This window comes from Macaca nemestrina, chromosome 13 (genome assembly GCF_043159975.1).
Source record: "Macaca nemestrina isolate mMacNem1 chromosome 13, mMacNem.hap1, whole genome shotgun sequence".
Lineage (NCBI taxonomy): Eukaryota > Metazoa > Chordata > Mammalia > Primates > Cercopithecidae > Macaca > Macaca nemestrina.
The window spans coordinates 36083553-36103992 of NC_092137.1; positions in this window are offsets into that span (position 1 = coordinate 36083553).

Below are 20440 nucleotides of genomic sequence, written 5' to 3' on the forward strand. Positions count from 1 at the left end.
GATATTGGGAACTTAATTCTTACTTTAGTTCTATCAACCAACATGTGTCTGTTTTGGGGACAATCTGTTTTGTGCAGGCAAGCAAGGGATGTAGAAGCATGAATCAGTTCTAAGCACCTAGGAACTTCTGATCTAGTTGTGAAAAAAACAAAAAACAAAAAAAACCAGATTGTGTTACTATCCAGGATATAAAACACTCATAGTCTATACTGCTTAAATCAATGACTGAATCAATCCATAAATAAAGAGAACAAATAAATCTTCTGTGCAGAAGCATCCCAAATCCTCTATGTACATATTTGCCCTCAAGGAGATAGAGCATAACTCCCCAACCATTAAATATGGACTACACATCATGACTTTCCTCCAAAACGTACAAAGTGACAAGATGGGGATTTTTTTAAAAAGAGTAACTTTACAGTGGAGAAACCTAGGCTACCTAGGCCAGGTGATCCAGGTTAACATCAACAGTGATAAGTTACATTGACAGTATGTACCCTTGACATGATGTGATAAAAAAAAATAGCCCTTTATTTCTGTGGTTTCCTTCCCCAAAACCCATAACCCTGTTCTAATCATGAGTAAAACAGCACACAAACCCAAACTGTGGGACACTTTACAAGATACCTTACAAGTACTCCTCAAAACACAATCAAGGTCATAACAAGGAAAGTCTCACAAACTATCAGATTGAAGAGGATCCTAAGGAGACATGATGACTAAGTGCTGTGTGTTATCCTGGATGGGATGCTAAAAGACAAAAAAGACATTAGATAAAAACTAAAGATGACCTGGGCACAGTGGTTCATGCCTATAATCCTAGCACTTTGGGAGGCCAAGGCTGGCAGATCACAAGGTCAAAAGTTTAAGAACAGTCTGGCCAACGGAGTGAAACCCTGTCTTGGTGGTTCCAAGATAGCCGAATAGGAACAGCTCCAGTCTACACCTCCCAGCATGAGCAATGCAGACGATGGGTGATTTCTGCATTTCCATCTGAGGTACTGGGTTCATCTCACTAGGACTTGTCAGACAGTGGGTGCAGGACAGTGGGTGCAGCTCACCGAGCATGAGCCGAAGCAGGGTGAGGCATCCCCTCACCCAGGAAGTGCAAGGGGCCAGGTAATTCCCTTTCCTAGCCAAGCAAAGCAGTGACAGATGGCACCTGGAAAATCGGGTCACTCCCACCCTAATACTGCACTTTTCCAAAGGTCTTAGCAAACGGCACTCCAGGAGATTATATCCCGCACCTGGCTCGGAGGGTTCCACGCCCATGGAACCTTGCTCATTGCTAGCACAGCAGTCTGAGATTGAACTGCAAGGCGGCAGCTAGGCTTGGGGCGGGGGGTCCGCCATTGCTGAGGCTTGAGTAGGTAAACAAAGCAGCCAGGAAGCTCGAACCAGGTGGAGCCCACCGCAGCTCAAAGAGGCCTGCTTGCCTCTGCAGACTCCACCTGTGGGGGCAGGGCATAGCTGAACAAAAGGCAGCAGAAACCTCTGCAGACTTAAAGGTCCCTGTCTGACAGCTTTGAAGAGAGTAGTGGTTCTCCCAGTATAGAGCTTGAGATCTGAGAATGGACAGACTGCTTCCTCAAGTGGGTCCCTGACCTCTCAGTAGCCTAAATGGGAGGCATCCCCCAGTAGGGGCAGACTAACACTTCACACGGCTGGGTACCCCTCTGAGAGGAAACTTCCAGAGGAATGATCAGGCAGCAACATTCTCTGTTCAGCCTGTTCAGCAATATTCGCTATTCCACAGCCTCTGCTGCTGATACCCAGGCAAACAGGGTCTGGAGTGGACCTCCAGAAAACTCCAACTGACGTGCAGCTGAGGGTCCTGACTATTAGAAGGAAAACTAACAAACAGAAAGGACATCCACACCAAAACCTCATCTGTACGTCACCATCATCAAAGACCAAAAGTAGATAAAACCACAAAGATGGGGAAAAAATAGAGCAGAAAAACTGAAAATTCTAAAATTCAGAGCACCTCTCCTCCTCCAAAGGAACACAGCTCATCACCAGCAACAGAACAAAGCTGGATGGAGAATGACTTCGACGAGTTGAGAGAAGGCTTCAGATGATCAAACTTCCCCGAGCTAAAGGAGGAAATTTGAACCCAACGCAAAGAAGTTAAAAACCTTGAAAAAAGATTAGATGAATGGGTAACTAGAATAACCAATGTAGGGAAGTCCTTAAAAGACCTGATGGAGCTGAAAACCATGGCACAAGAACTACATAACAAATGCACAAGTTTCAGTAGCTGATTTGATCAACTGGAAGAAACTATATCAGAATGGAAGATCAAATGAACGAAATGAATGAAATGAAGTGAGAAGAGAAGAGAAGCTTAGAGAAAAAAGAATATAAAAGAAACTAACAAAGCCTCCAAGAAATATGAGACTATGTTCAAAGACCAAAGACATCTGATTGGTGTACCTGAAAGTGATGGGGAGAATGGAACCAAGTTGGAAAACACTCTTCAGAATATTATCCAGGAGAACTTCCCCAACCTAGCAAGGCAGGCCAAAATTCAAATTCAGGAAACACAGAGAACATCACAAAGATACTCCTCGAGAAGAGCAACTCCAAGACACATAATTGTCAGATTTACCAAAGTTGAAATGAAGGAAAAAATGTTAAGGGAAGCCAGAGAGAAAGGTCGGGTTACCAACAAAGGGAAGCCCATCAGAATAACAGCTGATCTCTCGGCAGAAACTCTACAAGCCAGAAGAGAGTGGGGGCCAATATTCAACATTCTTAAAGAAAAGAATTTTCAAACCAAAATTTCATATCCAGCCAAACTAAGCTTCATAAGTGAAGGAGAAATAAAATCCTTTACAGACAAGCAAATGCTGAGAGATTTTGTCACCATCAGGCCTGCCATACAAGAGCTCCTGAAGGAAGCACTGAACATGGAAAGGAAAAACCAGTACCAGTCACTGCAAAAACATGCCAAATTGTAAAGACAATCGATGCTAGGAAGAAACTGCATCAACTAACAAGCAAAATAACCTGTTAACATCATAATGTTAGGATCAAATTCACACATAACAATATTAACCTTAAATGTAAATGGGCTAAATGCTCCAATTAAAAGGCACAGACTGGCAAATTGGATTAAAAGTCAAGACCCATCAGTGTGCTGTATTCAGGAAACCCATCTCACATGCAGAGACACACATAGGCTCAAAATAAAGAGATGAAGGAAGATCTACCAAGCAAATGGAAAACAAAAAAAGGCAGGGGTTGCAATCCTAGTCTCTGATAAAAAGTCTTTAAACCAACAAAGATCAAAAGAGACAAAAAAGGCTGTTACATAATGGTAAAGGGATCAATTCAACAAGAAGAGCTAACTATCCTAAATATATATTCACCCAATACAGGAGCACCCAGATTCATGAAGCAAGTCCTTAGAGACCTACAAAGAGACTTAGACTCCCACACAATAATAATGGGAGACTTTAACACCCCACTGTCAACATTAGACAGATCAACGAGACAGAAAGTTAACAAGGATATCCAGGAATTGACTCAGCTCTGCACCAAGCAGACCTAATAGACTGAACTCTCCAACCCAAATCAACAGAATATACATTCTTCTCAGCACCACACCACACTTATTCCAAAACTGACCACATAGTTGGAAGTAAAGCACTCCTCAGCAAATGTGAAAGAACAAAAATTTTAACCAACTGTCTCTCAGACCACAGTGCAATCAAACTAGAACTCAGGAATAATAAATTCACTCAAAACCGCACAACTACATGGAAACTGAGCAACCTGCTCCTGAATGACTACTGAGAAAATAACGAAATGAAGGCAGAAATAAAGATGTTCTTTGAAACCAATGAGAACAAAGACACAACATACCAGAATCTCTGGGACACATTTAAAGCAGTGTGTAGAGGGAAATTTATAGCACTAAATGCCCACAAGAGAAAGCAGGAAAGATCTAAAATTGACACCCTAACATCACAATTAAAAGAACTAGAGCAGCAAGAGCAAACACTTTCAAAAGCTAGCAGAAAGCAAGAAATAACAAAGATCAGAGCAGAACTGAAGGAGATAGAGACACAAAAAAACCTTCAAAACATCAATGAATCCAGGAGCTGGTTTTTTGGAGAGATCAACAAAATTGATAGACTGCTAGCAAGACTAATAAAGAAGAAAAGAGAGAAGAATCAAATAGACTCAATAAAAAATGATAAAGGGGATATCACCACCAATCCCACAGAAATACAAACTACCCTTAGAGAATACTATAAACACCTCTGCGCAAATAAACTAGAAAATCTAGAAGAAATGGATAAATTCCTCGACACATACATCCTCCCAAGACTAATCCAGGAAGAAGTTGAATCTCTGAATAGACCAATAACAGGCTCTGAAATTGAGGCAATAATTAATAGCCTACCAACCAAAAAAAAGTCCAGGACCAGACGAATTCACAGCCGAATTCTACCAGAGGTACAAGGAGGAGCTGGTACCATTCCTTCTGAAACTATTCCAGTCAATAGAAAAAGAGCGAATCCTCCCTAACTCATTTTATGAGACCAGCATCATCCTGATACCAAAGCTGGCAGAGACACAACAAAAAAAGAGAATTTTAGACCAATATCCCTGATGAACATTGATGCCAAAATCCTCAATAAAATACTGGCAAACTGAATCCAACAGCACATCAAAAAGCTTATCCACCATGATCAAGTGGGCTTGATCCCTGAGATGCAAGGCTGGTTCAACATACACAAACCAATAAATGTAATCCAGCATATGAACAGAACCAACGACAAAAACCACATGATTATCTCAATAGACGCAGAAAAGGCTTTTGACAAAATTCAACAGCCCTTCATGCTAAAAACTCTTAATAAATTAGGTATTGATGGGACGTATCTCAAAATAATAAGAGCCATTTATGACAAACCCACAGCCAATATCATACTGAATGGGCAAAAACTGGAAGCATTCCCTTTGAAAACTGGCACAAGACAGGGTTGTCCTCACTCACCGCTCCTGTTCAACATAATGCTGGAAGTTCTGGCCAGGGCAACCAGGCAGGAGAAAGAAATAAAGGGTATTCAGTTAGGAAAAGAGGAAGTCAAATTGTCCCTGTTTGCAGATGACATGATTGTATATCTAGAAAACCCCATTGTCTCAGCCCAAAATCTCCTTAAGCTGATAAGCAACTTCAGCAGTCTCAGGATACAAAATCCATGTGCAAAAATCACAAGCATTCTTATACACCAATAACAGACAAACAGAGAGCCAAATCATGAGTGAACTCCCATTCACAATGGCTTCAAAGAGAATAAAATACCTAGCAATCCAACTTACAAGGAATATAAAGGACCTCTTCAAGGAGAACTACAAACCACTGCAAGAGGATACAAACAAATGGAAGAACATTCCATGCTCATGGATAGGAAGAATAGATATCGTGAAAATGGCCATACTGCCCAAGGTAATTTATAGATTCAATGCCATCCCCATCAAGCTACCAATGACTTTCTTCACAGAATTGGAAAAACTACTTTAAAGTTCATATGGAACCAAAAAAGAGCCTGCATTGCCAAGTCAATCTTAAGCCAAAAGAACAAAGCTGGAGGCATCACGCTACCTGACTTCAAACTATACTACAAGGCTACAGTAACCAAAATAGCATGGTACTGGTACCAAAACAGAGATATAGACCAATGGAACAGAACAGGGCCCTCAGAAATAATACCACACATCTACAACTATCTGATCTTTGACAAACCTGACAAAAACAAGAAATGAGGAAAGGATTCCCAATTTAATAAATGGTGCTGGGAAAACTGGCTAGCCATATGTAGAAAGCTGATACTGGATCCCTTCCTTACACCTTATACAAAAATTAATTCAAGATGGATTAGAGACTTAAATGTTAGACCTAATACCATAAAAACCCTAGAAGAAAACCTAGGCAATACCATTCAGGACATAGGCATGGGCAAGGACTTCATGTCTAAAACACCAAAAGCTATGGCAACAAAAGCCGAAATTGACAAATGGGATCTAATTAAACTAAAGAGCTTCTGCACAGCAAAAGAAACTACCATCAGAGTGAACAGGCAACCTACAGAATGGGACAAAATTTTTGCAATCTACTTATCTGACAAAGGGCTAATATCCAGAATCTACAAAGAACTCAAACAGATTTACAAGAAAAAAACAAACAACCCCATCAACAAGTGGGCAAAGGATATGAACATACACTTCTCAAAAGAAGACATTTATGCAGCCAACAAACACTTGAAAAAAATGCTCATCATCACCGGCCATCAGAGAAATGCAAATCAATACCTCGATGAGATACCATCTCACACCAGTTAGAATGGCGACCATTAAAAAGTCAGGAAACAACAGGTGCTGGAGAGGATGTGGAGAAATAGCAACACTTTTACATTGTTCGAGGGACTGTAAACTAGTTCAACTATTGTGGAAGACAGTGTGGCGATTCCTCAGGGATCTAGAACTACAAATACCATTTGACCCAGCCATCCCATTACTGGGTATGTACCCAAAGGATTATAAATCATGCTGCTGTAAAGACACATGCACACATATGTTTATTGTGACACTATTCACAATAACAAAGACTTGGAACCAACCCAAATGTCCAACAATGATATACTGGATTAAGAAAATGTGGCACATGTACACCATGGAATACTATGCAGCCATAAAAAATGATGAGTTCATGTCCTTTGTAGGGACATGGATGCAGCTGGAAACCATCTTTCTCAGCAAACTATCGTAAGGACAAAAAACCAAACACTGCATGTTCTCACTCATAGGTGGGAATTGAACAATGAGAACGCTTGAACATAGGAAGGGGAACATCACACACCAGAGCCTGTTGAGGGGTGGGGGGTGGGGGGAGGGATAGCGTTAGGAGATATACCTAATATAAATGATGAGTTAACGGGTGCAGCACACCAATATGGCACATGTATACATATGTAACAAACCTGCACGTTGTGCACATGTACCCTAGAACTTAAAGTATAATAATAATAAAAAAGAAACCCCATCTCTACTAAAAATTCAAAAAATTAGCTGGGCATGGTGGTGGGCACCTGTAATCCCAGCTACTTGGAAGGCTGAGGCAGGAGAATTGCGTGAACCCAGGAGGTGGAGGTTTCAGTGAACCAAGATCACACCATTGCACTCCAGCTGGAGCGACAGTGCGAGACTCCATCTCAAAAACAAAAACAAACAAACAAAAAAAGATATCTTAGCAAATTTCAAGTATATAATTAATTGTTATCAACTATAATCACTATGCTGTACATTGGGTCTCCAGGACTGATTCATCTTATAAATTTATAACTGCAAGTGTATGCCCTTTGACCAACATCCCCCCTTTAGCTAAGATCTACACTCTTGCCAAGATCTACTCTTTGTACCGACAGAGTAGATCTCAAGTCTTCTCACCACACATGCACACACACACACAAAATGGTAATTAGGTGAGGCAATAAATATGTTAGCTTAATTGTAGTATCATTTTACAATGTATATGTATATCAAGATATCACTTTGTATACCTTGAATATAATTTTTATTTGTTAGTCATATCTCAATAAATTTGAGGGAAAACAGAAAAAAATGAAATCTAACCATAGTATGGACTTGTATTGATAATATTGTGCTATCAGTACATTAATTGTGACAAATGTCCCATATTATGTGTAATGTTAATAATAGCAGAAACCAGTTATGGGGTATATGCCTGTCTATACTAGCGTCTCAATTTTTTGTAAATCTAAAACTATTCTAAAATTAAAACCTTATTTTAAAAACAGAACATTCATTCATTTAACAGACATTTTTTAACGTTCATATTATTACAACCACTTTGCCATGCACCAAGGACAAAGAAATAAATGGCATGGAGCATCCTATATGATTTAGACCAGTGACTGAGTGCAATGGTGTATTAGTCCATTTTCACAGTGCTGATAAAGACATACCTGAGACTGGGCAATTTACAAGAGAATGTGGTTTAATTGGACTCACAGTTCCACAAGGCTGGGGAGGCCTCACAATCATGGCAGAAGGCAAGGAGGATCAAGTCACATCTTACATGGATGGCAGCAGGCAAAAAAAGAGCTTGTGCAGGGAAACTCCCATTTTTAAAACCATCAGATCTTGTGAGACATATTCACCATCACGAGAACAGCTCAGGAAAGACTCACCCCCCACCCATAATTCAATCACCTCCCACCTCATGTGGGAATTGTGGGAGTTATAACACAAGATGAGATTTGGGTGGGGACAGAGCCAAATCATATCAAATGGTAATTCAGAGGAAGGTGAGGTCACTTCTGGCTGGGTGTTGTAGGGGAATACTGGAGAGGAAGGAGTTAAGGGTAGGCTACATCTACTTTACAATATATGGGTGAGTTTTACTTATGCCTACAAGGCAAGGAAATTTCCCTGGGTAAATAGAAAAAAAATTAAAATAGAATAATCAAGCGAAACAAACTCTGCACAGATCATACTAGTGGGAAAAAGCACTAAGGTTCTCTATAGAAGTGTCCCTCAGCAGGGGGTACACAACACAGCCGATGAGTGGTTTAGATCAGTGTTCACAAATATTGAATGTTTGTGTCCTCCCTCTAAAAAGTCATATGTTGAAGACTTAACTCCTAATGTGATGTATGTGGAGGTGGGGCCTTTGGAAGATAATTAGATTTAAATAAATCCATGGGGGGGGGAGGAGGAGGAGGAGAAGGAGAGGAAGAGGAGGAAGAGGAGGAGGAGGAAGAGGAGGAGGATGAGGAGGAAAAAGAAGAAGAAGGAGGAGAAGAAGAAGAAGAAGAGGAGGAGGAGGAGGAGGAGAGGAGGAGGAGGAAGAAGAAGAGGAAGAAGGAGGAGGAGAGGAGGAGGAGGAGGAGGAGGAGGAGGAGGAAGAAGAAGAAGAAGAAGAAGAAGAAGAAGAAGAAGAAGAAGAAGAAGAAGAAGAAGAAGAAGAAGAAGAAGAAGAAGAGGAGGAGGAGGAGGAAGAGGAGGAGGAAGAGGAGGAGGAGGAAGAAGAAGAAAGAAGAAAGGAGAAGAAGAAGAAGAAACCAGGTCTCTCTTCTTCTCTTCCATGTTAGGACACAGCAAGACACAGCCATCTGCAAGGCAGGAAAAGGACCATCACACCATCACCAAGAACCTGACAACTCTGGCACCCTGATCTTGAGCTTCTCAACCTCCAGAACTATGACAAATAAATGACTATTGTTTAAGCCAGCCAGCGTATTTTGTTATGGTACTCAAGGAAGACTAAATGATCAGTCAGCTGCCTACCAGCAATGCTCATCACAAAATCCTTATGTTATGAGTGTCTTGGTTTGTACGTCAGTTGGTAGAACTCAAGAAGCAATATTCCTTATGTCCCCTGTAAAAGTCTCTTAACTTATAATACACCCATGTTATAACATTGCCTGAATAGTATCACAAAGCAAAATCATCATGTTTGTCATTCCCCACAAAGAAGGTGAAACAATTAGACAGGAAGCATGTTTGCTGCTAAGGAGGCCAGCCCTGGGAGTGAAGGACCTGTCATTAAGTGCCTAAGATTCCCAATTATTAAGTAAGAGATATAGAATGAGAATCTACTTTTCTTACCTCCACTGTGATGTTGTTTTTTATGTTTTTGTTTTTTCAAAAACTTTTATTTTGGGTTCAAGGGTACATGTGCAGTTTTGCTATATAGGTAAATTGCCTGTTACAGGGTTTTGGTGTGCAGATTATTTCATCATCCAGGAAATAAACATAGTACTCCATGGGTAGCTTTCCTATCCTCACCCTGATCTCACCCTCCACCCTCAACTAGGCCCCGTTATCTATTGTTCCCTTCTTTGTGTTCATGTGTACTCATTATTTAGCTCCCACCTATAAGTGAGAACATGCAGTATTTGGTTTTCTGTTTGTGTGTTAATTTGCTTGGGATAATGGCCTCGAACTCTATCCACATTGCTACAAAGGACATTATCTCTTTCTTTTTTATGGCTGTGTAGTATTCCATGGTGTACAAGTGCCACATTTTCTTTATCCAGTCTACTGTTGATGAGCATTTAGGCTGATTCTGTGCCTTTGCTATTGTGAATGGTGCTGTGATAAACATATGTGTGCATGTCTTTATTGTAGAACAATTTATATTCCTTTAGGAATATACCTAATAATATGATTGCTGGGTCAAATGGTAGTTCTGTTTTGATTTCTTTGAGAAATCACCAAACTGCTTTCCACATTGGCTGAACTAATTTACACTCCCACTAGCAGTGTATAAGCATTCACTTTTCTCTGTAACCTCACTATCATCTGTTATTTTTTGACTTTTCAGTAATAGCCATTCTGACTAGTGTGAGGTATTATCTCATTGTGATTTTGATTTGCATATCTCTAATGCCTATTGATGTTGTGTATTTTTTCATATGCTTGTTGGCTGCATGTTTGTCTTCTTTTGAAAAGTGTCTCTTCATGTCCTTTGCCCATCTTGTAATGGGGTTATTTGTTTTTAGCTTGTTAGTTTGTTTATAGTCAGGTTCTTTATAGATTCCTGGATACTAGTCCACATGTATAACTTTCAAATATTTTCTCCCATTCTGTAGGTTGTCTGTTTACTCTGTTGATAGTTTCTTTTGCTGTGCAGGAGCTCTTAAGTTGAATTAGATCCCATTTGTCAATTCTTGTTTTGTTGTAATTGCTTTTGGAGTCTTCATCATGAAATCTTTGCCAGGGCCAATGTATAGAATGGTATTTCCTAGGTTATCTTGCAGAACTTTTAGAGTTTTAGGTTTTACATTTAAGTATTTAATCCATCTTGGGTTGAGCTTTGTATATGGTATAAGGAAAGAGTCCAGTTTCAGTCTTCTGCATATGGCTAGCCAGTTATCCCAGCACCATTTATTGAACAGGGAGTCCTTTCTACATTACTTGCTTTTGTCGACTTTGTTGAAGATCAGATGGTTGTAGGTGTGCGGCTTTATTTATGCCCATAAATATCTCCCTTTATTTATGCTGGTAATGGTCTTTCCTTTCCATGTTTAGCACTCCCTTAGGAGCCTCTTGTAAGGCAGGTCTGATGGTTATGAATTCTTTTAGAATTTGCTTGTCTGCAAAATGATCTTATTTCTCCTTCACCTGTGAAGCTTAGTTTGGCTGGATATGAAATTTTTTGGTTGGAATTACTTTTCTTTAAGAATTCTCAGTACAGGTCCTCAATCTCTTCCAGCTTATAGAATTTCTGCTGAAAGGTCTGCTGATGGATTTCCCTTTGTAGGTAACCTGCCCCTTCTCTCTAATTACCTTTAACATTTTTTCTTTCATTTTGACCTTAGAGAATATGATGACTATGTGTCTTGGGGATAGTCATCTTGTATAGACTCTCACAGAGATTCTCTGCATTTCCTGAGTTTGAATATTGGCCTCTCTAGTGAGGTTGGAGAAATTTCCATGGATGATATTCTAAAACATGTTTTCCAGTTGTTTTCTTTCTCTCCCTCTCTTTCAGAGATGTCAATGAATTATATATTTTGTCTCTTTATATAATTCCATATTTCTCAGAAATTTTGTTCATTCTTATATTGTTTTTTCTTTATTTCCATCTGATTGAGCTATTTTGGAGAACCAGTCTTCAAGTTCTGAGATTCTTTTCCCAACTTGGTCCATTCTGCTGTTAATACCTGTGATCGAATTCTGAAATTCTTGAAGCAAGTTTTTCAGCTCTAACAGCTTTGTTATTTCTTAAAGTCTATAATGTGTCTTTCAGCTCCTATGTCATTTTATTGTGTTCCTTAGATTTCTTGGACTAGGTTTCAACTTCCTCTTGAATCTCAATGATCTTCATTCCTATCTATATTCTGAATTCTATTTCTGTCATTTCAGCCATTTTGGCCTAGTTAAAAACCAATGCTGGGGAACTAGTGCAGTTGTTTGGCACTCAGAAGACGCTCTGGCTTTTTGAGTTGCCAGAGTTCTTGTGCTGGATCTTTCTTATCTGTGTGGGCTGAAATTCCTTCAGTCTTTGAAGTTGCTATCCTTTGGATGGGATTTTTTGCTTTAATCTCTTTGATTCTCCCTTCCTCAGTGTTCACTGGGAGTCAGAAACAAATCCTGGCGCTTGGTAGCCCCTGTTGGGTTCCTCATTTCCTCCCACTTCAGCCTAGCATCTGTATCCTCCCTCCATCCATTCTTGATGCCTTCCTTCTGAATATCTGCTTGGAGTGTGTGTGGCAGTATTCCCAGTGTCCCAGCTGGGAGGTCCTTCTGGCTGTGACTAGTGAGCCATTTTTCTCCTATTCTTTGTGATGCTCTTTGGGTAAAATCATCAAATGCATTTGCCCTCTTTCCTCCCTCATCACCAGCCATTCTACCATCAACCTCATCCAGATATTATGGCAATATCAGGGGTGAAACAAAAAAAAACAAAAAAAAACAAATTAAGAATTAGTAATGCTAGAAGAGTTTGGTTTCCAGGCACACTGGGATGTCAGAATTTGACATGAGAAACAAGAGCCCAATGAGTTGAAATCAGCCTGAAAAGCTGAATAAGGTTATCCACTTGCCCAGCACAGTTTTCTGAAGGTAGGTGAACTTGGGCTTGAGAAAGTTTATCATCAAAATCTAAAGTAAATTATGTTTAATACACAAGCTTAAAGGCATAAACATGGTTCCAGGCAATATTTGAAGGCAAGTGGTATGAAAACATTGTCATTCAGTGCAGAAAAACAGGAAGTGGAAACCAACCAACTGAGATCTGGGCTAGAGTATGGCGAGGACAAAGTCCATGTTTCTCAGGGAGATGATCAGCAGGACCAGAGAAGGCAAGAGCACTATCCAAGCACACTAGAGTTGAATCAGCCTTCCAGTTCCTGTAGGAGAACTGAAATACTAAACCAGAACCTGAGACCAGACCAGGATTAGTGAAGGCCATGCTCTGTGAAGATGCAGGTGTAAGTTTACTTCAGTCACAGTAAATATCAGACTACATAAATATGGCTAACCCTGGACTCTGCCTATTGCTGGAGGTCCAGAGTTAGCTGGAAACCCTTGAGTTCTTTGGTCTGTTCAGCACAGATCAGATGCTTGGTAGGGCCAAGCCTAGGGAAAGAGGCTTTCTCTATCCACAGCTGAGCAAGGCTAGAGAAGTCAAGGGCTAGCAAACAGGGCCTGTAGCTGCACAAGAGAAGGATGAATCCTAAGCAGACAAAGTGAATTAAGTTAGAAAGTTTCTGTGGCCAGGCATAACTATAGCTCTCCTTAAGTACCCACTCCTATGGAAGAAACTTACATGAAATGAATATACAGTAATATTTGGGCAAATAAAGATACAAGCCAGATTTTCAAAAAAAATATGTGTCCTGAGTATCTCCTGCTGAACAGATGGTACCATTTGCAAAACATTCAGTCTTACGAGAAGGGAAGGGGGAAGATTGATTTCTTTCATCATATAAAGGGAACTACAGAAAAGTGAGGGGGGACACATAGCTACCCTCTGATTTTAGTCACAGAGCCTTGTTGTTTAGAACACTTTTTTTAAAAAATGCCCTCAAAAAAGAGATTTCCCATCCATATATCTAGTAGATTGTACTCTGTGTTAAAGTATCAAATGAAATCCAACAACCTGAGGGCTCATTCAGTTCTTTTAAAGTCAAGCCAAACACAATTATTTTTCAGGTCCCCACAGCGATTTATCCGGAAGGAATATTCCCTTGACTGAAAGTAAAATGTTCACCCCTGTGTGTCTAATTAGGTTTTCCAGGGCACCCGGCAGACAGTGGCAACAGCCATGCTGTGCAAGTGAAATTAAGAATCAGATCATTGTCTAGCAAGTGAGAAGTGTATCTGGCCAATCAAGAGAGTACTTTTGTTCTCACACATTCTAACTTTTTCAGTAGACACTCTTCATTATATTCCCTAAAAACAATTCTTTTAAAAATTGGGTTATATGAGACTGGAATGGTAGTGTGAGCCAAGGAATGGCAAGGCTGCTGGTAGGGCAAAACCAGGGATGGGCAGGACATAAATTTTTGATCAATCCCCCAGTAAGGAGCAATGATGGCAGCTGTCGTCTCATGCCCCTTCTGCTGAAAGTGCCTGGAAGGCACAGAGGATATCAGGGAGGTCACAGCAGCTCCTTGAAAACAGACCAGTTCTAGATGTTGTCCTAAAGTACCTTATATGTTACTTTGCAACTCAAGGACTTTCTTTACTTTTCATTTTTTTCACTGTGAAATAATTTTTTGTGAACTCATTTTTTTTATTAGCTCAGTTTGAAGACTTGTTCATTTTAAAGATTAAAGATATGAGCACTGGAGACTGCAGGGAAATGCTCTACTGTTGGTGCCTTCTGCTTTTCCCAATATATAGTGGTCAAATGTGTTCACATTTCTGAAAAGGAGTGCATCCTGGAAAGGGATTGGAGAAGGATGATTTACTAGAGGGGGTAAAATAATTCCAGGCACATGGATTTATACCAGAACATCTGCTTTACAGACCCTCTCCATAGAAAGCTAGAGAGTCTTGAAAATAAGAACACAAACTCTCAGTTTGATCAAGAAGACACTTAAGCAGCTGTAGCTTAGGTATGCTTTTGTCTTTGCTTTTGTTTTTCCCAAGGGATATAGAAAACAAAGAGAAAATCTAGCCTGTTCATCAACAAAAGAAACATCTACTGACCTATCTGCTGTCTAAAGCATTAGTTCTGCGCCTCTCCAATTACCTGTGCATATTGCATATTTACTTCTCTTGCCTCTGCTCTTTAAGAACAGGAATCTCTTCTGGGAGAGATGAAGACATTTCTGATTCTGAGGAATATGTGCCAACTCCCCCAGCTAAGGACCTTGAACAAACACAATAAACGTTTGCTCCCTTATGGCCTATCACTCAATATTGTTCAGTCTCCCAGAAATGAAAGACTTAGATGCACTCATGGCATGCAAAACCTTGGATTTTGTCTTCTTGTGTTAGTATCTGTAAATCTGAGAAAGCCTAACAATAATTTATTTCCAAAAGAATATTTAATTCTAATTTCCCATTAATATATACAAATATGATATTTACTTTGAAAGACAGCTTCAAAGCTATAGGAATGAATAATATGAGTTCTTAAAATACATAATAGAGTTATGGATAATACTTATTTTCATAAATGTATATTACAACGTAAGTCATTTTTAAGCCTATTTGCATTCTAATTTCCTCAACAGTTTACTCAATAGATTAATTAGCGAATCTCATCTTCTAAAATTAGATTTTAGTTTCCATCTCTTTAAGAGAAGAAGATGAGTAATATAGACATTGCTTTCCAAATTTGTTGATTTCAAGGAGAGTGAGATGCAGACAGGACCTTAATTTTCACATAATTGATTTTTAAACAACCCATTTCTACAAATAATTTTTGATAAAAGATTTATTAAATTACATGAAAATAGTACTGACTCATTAGCATAAAATATGGTGTATAGGATATTTTGCAGCCTTAGGTTGTCATTATTCCCATCAAGACAAAATTTTTAAAATAAATTCTCAACACCATTGCAGAGTCACATAACTTCTGATCCAATAAACATTTACTCTAAATGCTAGAGCGGAAAATCTCTGCCAGATAGTTTGGAAAAAGTAGCATTTTTTTGCTATTTACTATGTGAGAAAAGCAGAAGGAAATGGGGACATAGAAGAGGAAAAAAGGATCAGGAGTGGAGAATCTTCCCTGGATTGCTATAGGGCCAGTCTCTTTTAAACTCAAAAACTCCATGACTCTTAGAGGCATTACAGTGGCCTATTTATTTATTTATTTATTTATTATACTTTAAGTTCTGGGATACATGTGCAGAATGTGCAGGTTTGTTACATAGGTTTACACGTGCCATGGTGGTTTGCTGCAGCAATCAACCTGTCATCTATATTAGGTATTTCTCCTAATGCTCTTCCTCCCATAGCCCCTACCTGCCGGCCATGGTGTGTGACATTCCCCTCCCTGTTTCTACATGTTCTCATTGTTCAACTCCCACTCATGAGTGAGAACATGTGGTGTTTGGTTTTCTGTTAGTTTGCAGAGTATGATGGTTTCCAGCTTCATCCATGTCCCTGCAAAGAACATGAACTCATCCTTTTTTATGGCTGCATAGTATTCCATGGTGCATATGTGCCACATTTTCTTTATCCAGTCTATCATTGATGGACATTTGTTAAGTCACTCAGATATATGCCTGCTCTCTCAGTAACTGGCCCCCAACCCAGTTTTAAAATAATGTCTGTTTTCTGATTCTTTCCCTCCCTTAAGTTGCTGTCGTGGATTTCTAATGTAGCAGTAAATAATCTGATATACCCATTTCCATCAAGTACTATGAATTAGGTTCTTGGTTCATGAATGGTTGCTAGATTTTTTTTATAGAGGCAGGAAGGAAGAAGGAGGGAGGTAAACAAAGAGAAATAAAAAAGGAAATAAGGAAGTAAAGAAAGGAGGGAAGAAGGTAAAGAAAGAAGGGAGGTAAGAAGCTAAAGAAAGGAAGAAGGGAGGGAGGAAGGGAAAGAAGGAAGGAAGGAAGAGAAAGAAAGAAGGAAAGAAAGAAAGAAAGAAAGAAAGAAAGAAAGAAAGAAAGAAAGAAAGAAAGAAAGAAAGAAAGAAAGAAAGAAAGAAAGGAAGGAAGGAAGGAAGGAAGGAAGGAAGGAAGGAAGGAAGGAAGAAAGAAAGAAAGAAAGAAAGAAAGAAAGAAAGAAAGAAAGAAAGAAAGAAAGAAAGAAAGAAAGAAAGAAAGAAGGAAGGAGAAAAAAGAGAGAAAGAAAGAAGAAAGAAGGGAAGAAAGAAAGAAGAGAAAGAAAGAAAGAAAGAAAGAAAGAAAGAAAGAAAGAAAGAAAGAAAGAAAGAAAGAAAGAAAGAAAGAAAGAAAAAAGAAAGAAGAAAGAAAGAAAAAGGAGAGAGGGAAGGAGGGAAGAAGGAAGGAAAGAGGTCTCCAAAATATCTCTCTCTCTCTCTCTCTCTCTCTCTCTCTCTATATATATATATATATATATATAGTGTGTGTGTGTGTATGTGTGTGTTCACGTGCATGTGTGTTGGTGAGATTCCAGAAATTACGAAGGTGAGGTAGATATGCAAAGAGTATGGTTGATGGGGGATAGAGTTTCAGGGAAATATTAGGTTTCTTTTTTGATATTTCCTATGGATCCCAAGTAGATGGTGGCTCATTTTACTTAACCTTGCTGTGACTCTGGGACACGACTTTTCCCTAACACAATTGGATTATTCTTTTACCATTCGCTAGCTATTTCTTTAGGAGATATCTGAGGTACACTTAGCTCAGTTGCTTAGCTCTTTCAGTAACTGGGATATAGAAAAAAGAATTCTGATCTTGCCATCAGAAAACCTGAATTATTTCTATTACCAACTCTGTGACCTTGGTGAGTTACCTAAATCCTTCTGAGTCTCAAAACTAGTTTCTGTAAAATTCTTAAAATAAGACCTACCTCATAGGTTGTGTGTGCCATACCAGCTGTGAAACTGGAGGTCATGAGGTATACAGTCTAAAGCAGACAAATTAATTTCAACTCAAGGAACACATCTAGTTAAATTACAACAACTACCTGTAAAGCTTAGAAGGAATGTGGGCCATGGCCAAGTCCAGGAGTGGGAATATGAGTGACACATAAGTGCTATCCCTGATATCAGGTATTATTTATTATTTAACTTTCAAATGACTATCTCAGGTGTCATCTCATTCCTTCATGACTGATCAAACCTAATCAGTCCGCTCCCTTACTATAATAGAGAAGTCAGATCTATAAGTTTACTTACTCGATGAGAAGCTGTTTAAATAAAAATATAAATAAGTGTAAACAGTACTATGTTTCACCATCTTTTTTATTCTTCAAACGCAGATAGTCTATGGAATAAAAAAAGACCAATCAAAGACATATAGCAAAATTCTTCTTAAGATGAAAAAAAGTTTTTAATACTTCAATCTGTGGTTTTTGTTCTTTATGGGCAGAGGGCAACATCTGACATTATTTTCCTTTTTCACAGTCAATATGACTATTTGATTCAAAGAGAGGACTCAAGTGCAGTAGAATAAAGATGCTAGAGAAATAAAGAAGGAAGTTTCAAATTAAAGAAGAATGGAGTGGAGATGGGGAGGAAATGCAGATCAAAGTGACAGGGTTGAGGGGAGAAGAAGGGACAAAAGAAATGGCAGATAAGAGCAGAAAGACCAAAGCCAGGGTGAAATGCAGTGAAAAGGAAAGAAGTCAGAAGGAAATATGTTTTCATTTATACTACTCCGGAAGAGTATTTTAAAAGGAATATGATGTCACTTCCATGTCGGTATAGCAAAGATATTTCATAACACATAATTGTATTTCTTTTTGTCCATCAGGACCAAATTATTGCCTTCTCTAGAATTAATTTTTCTACTTTTTAGCGGAGTTTCAGAGAAATGCTAAAATGATTTCATTTTTTAAGAACTCATGGTTTACTTATGGCGCCTTTAAGAACATTCCCATCATAAATATAAACAAATCTAATCTTACTCTCACAATGTGTATCCCATGAAGATATTTACTTCCAAATTTAAATTTAGTCACTGAAATAGATGTACCACACAAAGGAGAATCAGTGCCAAACCTAATCTCACACTTTTAAGAATCATAAATCTTTATTTTTTAAATGAACATTCAAGCAACAATGATGTCCCTGACACAGAAGGAATGCTATGTTAAGATATTGCATTCCTTGACAAGTTTGCAAGTATGAACATAACACTTGTGGTGGATCTTACTAGTGATGTAACAGGAATTTGCAGTTACTTTTAGTTTTAGTTTTATTTGCATTTGAACATTACAATAGATTGGCATTTTGGAATTTGTCTAGACTATAAAATTTTGCTTAGGAAAGTATAGATATGTTTCCCTTGCCCCGAAGGATGAATTCCTACTATACTCCGTGATTGCATCTTGCAAACGAACCTTTATAAAGGAAGTCTCTCTGCATATGCCTATGTCTCACACAGTCAGCTCAGTATATGTGACCATCTCAGTCCTCAGCCTGCCTCTCAGGCAGTTCCCTAAGAGCATCCCACAGGCATTACTCAACTAGTAACAGATTTTGCTAGATTGTTTCACTTCCCAGGAGTGAGATTCAACATGATACATGATCTGACTCATGTAATAGGTCTACAAATTTTTAATTAAAATGTGACTTATGAAACAGTGCAAACATTCAGTATAGGTCAAAGGCTTAGCAAACTATATATTCATTAGCTGGAATATTATACAGCCATCAAAAATTATATTTAAACACATTTTTAAAGGTATAATAATAATTTTTTAAAAGTCAGTATTCAAAATTGTATATATGCCATAATTGCATATATAGTGGGAAAAATAAAATTAAGCTTGTATAATAATAAAACTAAGCATGTGTAAAAAGAAATATACTGTAACTGTGACTAAGTAGCTGGACTGTTGTGATTTTTTAAATCTATATTTCCATTTATTTTCAACATTTACTTTAATGACGTTATGCTGCTTTAATAATGAATATGCTTGTATTTCAAAGTATTTAACAAAAAGGCCAATTTTGCTTTTGTTTTTCTTCTTAAATTTATTTTTTCCTTTTTTTTTTTTTTTTTTTTTTCCTAATGAGAGAGGATCAAGGCAAAGCATAGCAAAGGTCCAAAACAGGAAGATTCAAGTTGGGGACCTAGGATCAGATATGGAAGCTGCCACAAAGAGATAAGAAAGCAAGTAAGCAAGTAAGCACAGCTGCAGGTTTATCGTTATAGGTCAAAGTTACAAACTGAGATTAGCCCACAAAGACATAGAAAGAGGAAAAGAAGCTTAGCTCTAAGACCAGAAAAGGAGGAAAGGAAGAGGAGGCAAAACCCTGGTATATCATGGGACATCTCATATGTAACTCATTGAGTCTTCATATTTTCTTTCTTTCTTCATATTTTTTTCATGAACTTTGGAAAGAGCTAAGAATCAGCCAGGACTTTAAACTTTGGAGAGAACTAAGAACGAGCCAAAACTTACGACCCTTTAATCATTCAGTATAAATTCCTCCAGGGCCAAGCACCATCTCTGGCACCGGGGATGCAACAATGAACAAAAGAGGACAGCCCCACGCTCCTGTGGTTGATAGTCTTGATGGGGAGAGCTGACAAAAACATAGAAAAATTAATCAGCTAGATAGCTAGCTAGTGTCAGGAATGAATAAGGCCATGAAGACAATAAGATAGGATCATATGACCAGGAAGTGTATTTCCCACAGCCAGGGCAGGACTTTTTAAAGCGGTAACATCTGAATTGAAGCATGATGATACAAAAACCAGTAAAGACCTGAGGGAGGGATGTTACAGCTTTAGAGGACAATCTCACATCAAGCCAGCTCCTGCAGAACACAAGAACCTCAGTGAAAAGA